We start from the raw sequence: 7,241 nt of genomic DNA, 5'->3' as shown, positions 1-7,241 counted from the left end.
AATTTAATTAAGATGAAATAGGATGGATGATGGATGGATAATTTAATAAATAAATAAAATTAAACAAACAAACAATAAAATAAGATGGATGAATGAGTGAATACAAAAAATAATGATACAATTAAACAAATAAAACAACCAACCAATGAATAAATAAAGAAATAGATAAATAACATAACATAAAAATTAAATAAACAAATAAATAAAGTAAAAAATAAATTAAAAATAGTATTGATGGTAGATGAATACTTTTATAAATATATAATAAAATTAAACAAACTAACAAACAAACAATAAAATATGATGGATGAATGAATAAAAAAAATAAATGAAACAAAAATTTCATAGGATTAATGCATAATTAAATAAATAAACTAATGAATTAAATTAAACAATCAATAAAATAGAATGGATGAATGAATAAAAAAATTAATTCAATTAAACAAAAAAATAAATAAAAGTAAAATAGCATTAACGAATAATTAATGAAATAAATAAATAAATAAATAAATAAAATTAAACAACCAATAAATAGTATGGATGGTAAATGAATAGTATAATAAATATATAAAATTGAACAAACTAATAGACAATTAAATAGGATGGATGAATGAATAAAAAAACTTAAATTAATCTAAAAATAAAATAGGAGTAATGAATAATTAAATTAATTAATTAATTAAACAACCAATAAAATAAAATAAATTTAAATTAAACAACAAAAAAGCATAGAAGCATAAAAGGAAAATAATAAAAAATAAATAAAATACGACAGATGGTGGATGGATAAATTAATGAACAAATAAATAGAATTAAACAAACAAAAAAACGAAATGAAATAAAATAAACAAGTAAATAAAACTAAATGAAACTAAATAAAATAACATTAAATTGAATTAAAAACCCTAAAAAACTCCACAACTATCCATTTATACTAATTTTATTTCTCAAAATAGCCCAACACAACACACTCCTGCACCTTCCTATATTTTTTAAACCGCAGTTGATGATTTTCAGTATAAAGGAGTGAGTTTATAAAGGCACCTATTCCAGGACACTGAAAATCAGGACTTCAGGACGGCCGTGGCTTTGAAGCACCAGAAATAAGATAAGAAATAAACAGAGAACTGCTCAGCATATTATGTTCTCCGACTGGGGGCCGCTAAGCTAATGAGTTTCCTCGTCCATCTTCTTACGGTTTGTTCCTGCTTTTGTGTCCAGGCCTTTGAGGATCCGCATTGTAATACCGTTCCCATTGTCACAATCTCAATCCCCACTTCTTCTGGAGTTCAGGGAATCCTGATGCACACATTTTCACATGGGAAAGACGGCAAGCTCTGGGAAAGTACAGAATTATGCAGACAAAGAGCAAGCGGAGTTAAAAATACCATTTGGAAATGGGACGCAGCGGGAGGTGTACTGTACATGCTTTGATAAATATAAAAAAGCCATTGATTCACAGCAGGTTCAGTTCTTACCTCGGTCACATTCTCATCATGTTGCTGTAAATCTACTGTATGCCATGCTGTAAAGGAGAAACTGCAATATTAAATAAATAATCTGAATCCCAAAGGGAGATTATTCCACATATATATGCATAAAACAATCATATTCTTGATCTGATCTGCACAAAACAGAAATACGGGTAAAAGACTACATGGTAAAATTATATAAAATAAAACAGGACGAATGGTGGATTACAATTAAATAAATAAACAACTTCCTCAATATTATCATTTATATTATTACCTCTACATTTGTTATCATTAGTATTATTACTGTCCTGACTTGTCCAGTTAACTCCTCATTATCATTTTTTGTCAATGGGATTTCTACCATTGTCATTATTCAGGTTGCTGTAGTTGTTGTAGAAGTCATAGTAGTAGAAGCGGTTATAGTTGTAGTTGTTTTTTTTTTTTTTTGAAGGAATAGTTGAAGTAGTATCTGTAGTAGTTGATGTCGTTGATATAGTGGTATCAGAAGTAGTGGATGTGTAGTAGTTGTAGTAGTAGTAGCAGCAGTCATTGTCGGTGTAGTAGTATCAGAAGTAGCAGATAGTTGTTGATGGAGATGTTGTAGTAGCAGACATTGTTGTAGTAGATGTAGTGGTAGTAGTCGTTGTAATGGTATCAGTAGTAGTAGTAGTAGTGGTTGTGGCTGTAGTAGCAGTAGTAATAGTTGTAACATTAGAAACTCTCTGTAGTAGTAGTAGTAGTAGTAGTTGGTGTTGTACTTGTGATTTATTTCTTCTTCTTCTTATTATTGTATTGCCTGTTAATGATTATTACTCGTGTCCTTTCTTGCTTGTTTACTGTCATTTTTACAATCATATTATCACTAGCATTGTTGTCACTCCTTATCACTAACTGGTTTCTTTCTTTTCTTTTTTATGTGTGTGTGTATATATATATATATATACACACATATATATATATATATACACACATATATATATATATATATATATATATATATATATATATATACACACATATATATATATATATATATATATATATATATATATATATATATATATATATATATATATATATATATATATATATATATATTTATATATATATATATATATATATATATATATATATATATATATATATATATGTATGTATATATATATATGTATGTATATATATATATATATATATATATATATATATATATATATATATATATACATATATATACATATATATACATACATATATATATATATATATATATATATATATATATATATATATATACATACATACATACATACATATATTACTATTATATATTATATAGTAATACATATATATTACTTGCTTCATTTAGTGACTGTCATTTTTCCTTTTGTAAGTACTCTGAACTGTTTAAGTTTAACAAGTTACCTTTACATACACAAACACACGCACCTGCCAGTATTTGACTGTATTATTGTTGTTTTTGGTATTTTTGTTATTGTTTTATTTTCTTTGTATTTGTTTCATCTCAAATTGTGTACCTTTTGTATATTCTAATAAAAATAAATAAATAGACAAACAAACAAAAAAATTAAAACAAAAAATACAGTAAAATGACAAAAATAATAATATTATCATTAATTATTTAAATAACAATCAAGATAATATTTATTTGTATTAAGTACATATTGACAATATATATTGACAGTGTGCTAAAATAAAATAAAATAATATATGATAAATGGTGGATGAATGAATGAACAAACGAATACATGAAATTAAATAAATAAACAAACTATTTTAAAAAGTAATAAAATAAATTATAAACAAACTATTTAACTAACATAAATTTCGGATGGATGAATGAATAGAACATATTTCATTATAATTTCATTTAAAAAATATTATTATTATTACTGTCAATAATTATTTAAATCATGTAAATCATTAAACACATATCGACAACATGTGCTAAAATAAAATAAAATAAAATAAAATAAGGCAGCAGGGTGACGCAGTGGGTAGCACAATCGCCTCACAGCAAGAAGATCGCTGGTTTGAGCCCCGGCTGGATCAGTTGGCATTTCTGTGTGGAGTTTGCGTGTTCTCCCCATGTGTATGATTGTTTCCCAGTGATGGGTTGCAGCTGAAAGGGCATCCGCTGCGTACAAAATATGCTGGATAAGTTGGCGGTTCATTCCGCTGTGGCGATCCCAAATTGATAAAGGCCCTAAGCCAGAAAGAAAATGAATGAATGAAAATAAAATAAAATAAAAGGGTGTCGCAGTGGTTAGCCAGCGGGTGAGTCCCAGCTGGGCCAGTTGGTATTTAAGTGTGGAGTTTGCATGTTCTCAACTTGTTCCCGTGGGTTTCCTCCAGGTGCTCCGATTTCCCCCACAGTCCAAACACATGCGCTATAGGGGAATTGGATTAATTCAAAATTGCTTGTAGTGTGTGTGTATGTATGTATGTGAATGTATGGGTGTTTCCCAGTCCTAGACTGCGGCTGGAAGGGCATCCGTTGTGTAAAACATATGCTGGAATAGTTGGCGGTAAATTCCCCGGTGGCGACCTCTAATAAATAAAGGGACTTAGCCAAAGGATAGGACAGGATATGACACATAATTACATAATTCCATTTACAGTAACACTCATAACATTTATTGTACATTTACAGATTAAACAAATTATGGCCCTTAGAAGTGGAGGTGTTAAAATAAGTATATGAATCTCACTAATAAATCTGCTATAAAACTCTTGAGATGTTGCTGTGAGCTCCAGAGAGAGATTCACACCTCAATTCTGCTGAACTCAAACTATTTTGTAAAAAGCAACGGTGCAAAAACGCAGGTCTGAGGACAGTTACAGGAGCACATTCACTGCAGGGTATTGATGCCAAATACGGGTCAGCCAGTTATTAAATCTGAGGGTTCCAATACAGTTTGCCAGCCTGCATTCTGGAGGCTGAGAGTGGGGAAAGAGACGTCTTATTTAAGTGCTCTGTGCATGTGGGTCACCAAAAAAGGGTTTCCAAGAGTGAAAATGTGAATAATACTGAGTGAAATAATGACTGAAAATAGGAATAAATAATATTATTTATGTTTTTAACTAAATTAAATGTTATTTTATTTGTTTATTTATTCATTTGTTTGTTTATTCATTCATAAATCATAATTAATTAGTTTTATTTTTATTTTATTATTATTTTCATGGTTTATTTATTTATTACATTTTATTTATCAGTTAATTCGTTAATCCATCTACCTTTTATTTCATTTGAGCACATATCGTCAACATGTGGTTATCACAGAGTTAAATAATGACTATCTTGAACATGATTTAAACAATTATTCATTCATTCATTCATTTCATTTTCGGCTTAGTCCCTTTATTAATCTGGGGTCGGCACAAGGGAATAAACCACCCACTTATCCAGCATATTATTTATGCAGCGGATGGCCCCTCACAGGGAAAAATTACACAATTATTGATGATAATGAGTTTTAAATTTTTTTTTAATAATAATTTTTTCGGGGTTTTCACCTTTATTTTTGATAGGACAGTAGAGAGAATTGACAGGACAGCATGGGGAGCAGAGAGAGGGAAAAGATCGGCACAGGACCACGAGGCGGAATTGAACCCGGGTCGCCGCGAGCACCGGAGTGCATGTGTCGGCTAACCACTACACAACTGGCGACGATGATAACAATAATTTTTAGTGAAGTTTATTTATAAACTAATTTCGAGAGGAGCACGTGCTTATGATTGATAGCACCTGGTCCACATTAGCTAACACTGATTTACCAATCAGACGACTCCTTAACCACTATAAATAACCAGAGTGTCTTACTTCAGCCATCTTCGTCTTGAAGAATCCCCCCTTCCACCCCTATTCCTCCCATTTCCTTGTCAGGGCAGCACGAAGGCCTAGTGGTTAGCACCACAGCCGCACAGCAAGAATGTCACCAGCTAGGATACTTCCTGGCCAGGTCGGCATTTCTGTGCGGAGTTTGCATGTTCTCCTCGTGTTTGCATGGGTTTTTACCGGGCTCTCCGGTTTCCTCCCACAGACTAAAGACATGTAACATAAGTAAATTGACAGCATAGACACTTCATAGCATTAATCTACTTCCAACATTATCAATCAGGGGAGTTCTCGAGACCTAACTGAACTCGGACTCTCCTCTCGCTCTGCAACGGGAGGGAGCCCCGGGCTCGAGGATCTCAGAAGTTCAGGGCTCTCTCCCGAGACAGCATGCCAAACAAGCTCCCTAATCAATCATCAGCTAAGGGCGAACTCTTGAATTTAACTTTATTTAAACTTTCATTCATTCAATTTCCTTTGGCTTAGTCACTTTATTCATCAGGGGTCACCACAGCGGAATGAACCACCAACTATTCCAGCATATGTTTTACACAGCGGATGCTCTTCCAGCTACAACCCAGTACTGGGAAACACCTATACACTCTCACATTCACACACACTCATACACTACGGCCAATTTAATTTATTCAACTCACCTTCTCCCTTTTTGATTTCACTCGACTAAAATGATATTTGACCAACAGTTTTAGTCTTGTTTCAGTCTTAATTTACTAAACTAACCTTGCTTTCAAGTACACATTGTATTTACTTGCATATACTCTATATATTAGGGATGTAACGGTATCAGAATTTCACGGTACGGTAATACCTCGGTATGAATGTCACGGTACGGTATTTATTGAATCATTTACAGGAAAAAACAAAACTTATGAAAATACTCCAAAAAAGTGCCAAAAGTGTCAATGACATACAAATTAGTCATCTATCTGTAAGCTTTGAAACAGGAACTTCAATTTTAATAACAAAAAATTATTAAACCATGTAAAAAAATAAAGTTTCAATTTAGTATTGTTGAAAACTCATCACATTCAACATTTAATCACTCACTCACTTAGAGATGGGTTTGAAGGAAAATTATCATATAAATATAATCTGGTAAAAGCTGGTATCTCTGGGTATTTACAATGTCCCCTGCAACAGAAAAACCCCTCTCATTTGGGACTGAGGTTTCTGGGACAAGAGAGATATGACTTGGCCCAGGTTGACAGCAGTGGGTAACGTTGTGCATTGTCTTTCCACCACTTGAGAGGACAAACCATGAGTAAGATAGAGGTCTCATGTCTGCATCAATCTGAACAGTGTGCTGACAACACCGCTATTCAGTACGCGCGCGACAACACAGCTGATAAGAACGCGCGCGACAACACAGCTGATAAGAACGCGCGCGACAACACCGCTATTCAGTATGCGCGCGACAACACCGCTATTCAGTATGCGCGCGACAACACAGCTGATAAGAACTCGCGCGACAACACCGCTATTCAGTACGCGCGTGACAACACAGCTGATAAGAACTCGCGCGACAACACAGCTGATAAGAACTCGCGTGACAACACCGCTATTCAGTATGCGCGCGACAACACAGCTGATAAGAACTCGCGCGACAACACCGCTATTCAGTACGCGCGTGACAACACAGCTGATAAGAACTCGCGCGACAACACAGCTGATAAGAACTCGCGCGACAACACAGCTGATAAGAACTCGCGCGACAACACCGCTATTCAGTACGCACGTGACAACACAGCTGATAAGAACTTGCGCGACAACACAGCTGATAAGAACTCGCGCGACAACACCGCTATTCAGTATGCGCGCGACAACACAGCTGATAAGAACTCGTGCGACAACACCGCTATTCAGTACGCGCGTGACAACACAGCTGA

General features: G+C 33.4%; 1 long non-coding RNA gene across 5 annotated transcripts in view; it reads right to left on the bottom strand.

The window, feature by feature from the left end:
• Nucleotides 1–819: 819 nt before the first annotated feature.
• Nucleotides 820–7,241, bottom strand: part of LOC141377613 (uncharacterized) — a 322,793-nt gene continuing 316,371 nt past the window's right edge. For 4 of the 5 annotated variants that reach the window (XR_015507993.1, XR_015507989.1, XR_015944971.1 and 1 more), the window contains 2 exons: nucleotides 1,479–1,525; nucleotides 820–1,337 (listed from right to left, as the gene is read on the bottom strand). This is a non-coding gene — a long non-coding RNA (uncharacterized LOC141377613). Of the gene's footprint in view, nucleotides 1,338–1,478; nucleotides 1,526–5,319; nucleotides 6,725–7,241 lie in introns of those variants that run through there. The other variant, XR_015507992.1, reaches the window with a different exon arrangement.

Source organism: Danio rerio, chromosome 14 (assembly GCF_052040795.2).
Source record: "Danio rerio strain M-AB ecotype USA chromosome 14, GRCz13ab, whole genome shotgun sequence".
Lineage (NCBI taxonomy): Eukaryota > Metazoa > Chordata > Actinopteri > Cypriniformes > Danionidae > Danio > Danio rerio.
This window is presented reverse-complemented; position numbering and strand designations above follow the sequence as displayed.